This window comes from Empidonax traillii, unplaced genomic scaffold (assembly GCF_003031625.1).
Source record: "Empidonax traillii isolate 1590-97213 ecotype Southwest subspecies unplaced genomic scaffold, ASM303162v1 scaffold860:size262352, whole genome shotgun sequence".
In the NCBI taxonomy this organism is placed as follows: domain Eukaryota; kingdom Metazoa; phylum Chordata; class Aves; order Passeriformes; family Tyrannidae; genus Empidonax; species Empidonax traillii.
Genome location: NW_020956053.1, coordinates 192,039 through 193,545, shown reverse-complemented (window position 1 = coordinate 193,545; position 1,507 = coordinate 192,039). Strand labels below are relative to the sequence as shown.

At 36.5% G+C, this 1,507-nt stretch overlaps 1 protein-coding gene across 1 annotated transcript in view; it reads left to right on the top strand.

Moving 5' to 3' along the window:
- LOC114067090 (CUB and sushi domain-containing protein 3-like) overlaps nt 1-1,507 on the top strand; it is a gene marked incomplete at its 3' end in the record, with an annotated part of 184,081 nt that overhangs the window by 8,601 nt on the left and 173,973 nt on the right. The gene's annotated exons all lie outside the window — the stretch shown is intronic.

The window sequence follows — 1,507 nt, the reverse complement described above, 5'->3', positions numbered from 1 at the left end:
CCTTCCCCCCTTCTTTCTTCCTTTAGGTTAAAGGAGAAAGAAACTATAAAAATTAAAGAACCCACAATCAAGCTGCTTATATAAAAATATATCTATATTTACGCAAATTACAGTTATATACAGTTAAGATGCTATATACACAGAAAAAGGGGGTCCACCCCCCGCAGGGATAGGGAAAGGGAAAAAGGGAACAAAAGGGAACAAAAGGGACACCGAACAGGTATACTAGATCAAACTATACTAATAACTAACAAAACAGATTTCACCACGTCTCTTAGAACAGCAGGATCGGCAGTTATAGCCAGCACTTTCCAAATTCCCACGTGGTAGGACAGCGGACTTTGCAGGCCTCAGCTTTAGATAAGCGAGACCAACGCAGGGACCCACTGTTCCCAGACCTCACCGGAAGAGAAGAGAGCGAGGTCTCTAATTTCCGACTTATTTATACTCTGGTTTACGTAAAAATTGTATGGAATACAATTGGCTGTACCTGGCTACTTCCTTGGTTATAAACTGGTCACCAGGAAGGCCTAGACTAAAACTATCACAATTGGTTATGTTGTGAAGAAATTCAACAGATTGCATTGTTAACTGCAGGTAACATTGTTAACTGCAGGTAACAACTTGAAATTTACGGGCTTCCTAACTTACCCATAATCTCTTAATTTATTGTGTATTCTCAGTCTCGGAAGGAAGTTCTACTATAATACATAAGTGATTTCATTAACAGAGGAAGAGTGAAGAGTGATGGTAGTGCTAACTAGCAGGAAATGTAAAGAGGAAAGCTGTATGAAAACAAAATAACACCAGTTACTAAAACCAGCAATTAAAACCTGATCCTACCACATTAAGAATTACCTGACATATTTATTCCTACTGATTTAAGGAATTTTTACCAAATATAGTTTCTATAAAACTGTTCTTTATAGATTGAAAACGTCTAATCACCTTTCAAATAAGAAAAAAAAAAAAAAAGAGAACATCTCTGTGCTATTTTTTGATTTAATACTGGTTTTATAATTTAAAAAGGCTGACATATATCTCAGAGGGGGCTGTATTTCAGTGGCAGTTAAAATGAGCCCTCTGCAATCACTATCTCCTTATGGAACTATTTTCAAACCAAGCAAGTGGATTTCTGCAAGTGTAGTTTGGAGTCCTTAGCAAAACGGAGCCACATAAATGCAAAGTACAGATATTCTTCTGATTTCAACGTAGTGTTGAGATGGAACTAATTGAATTACCAAACCTTTCCTCCACTATTTAATCTGACCCCGAATGAAAACTTCACAGTCTACTATAGTTATTTTCTTGATTGCTGTGCAGGTTTATTTGGGAATCAAAGCTTAGTCTAATTAAAACTATTCTTTCAAAGCCTATGCTAAAAGTTGCATTTTTGCTTCTGTATATCAGCTTTGGTCCAAAGTTAAATATAAGTTATAAGAGAGGATAAAAAAAGAGCTTCTAGTGTGCCTGTTGTTTGAGCCCATTGAAAGCAAAATGAGAGTCC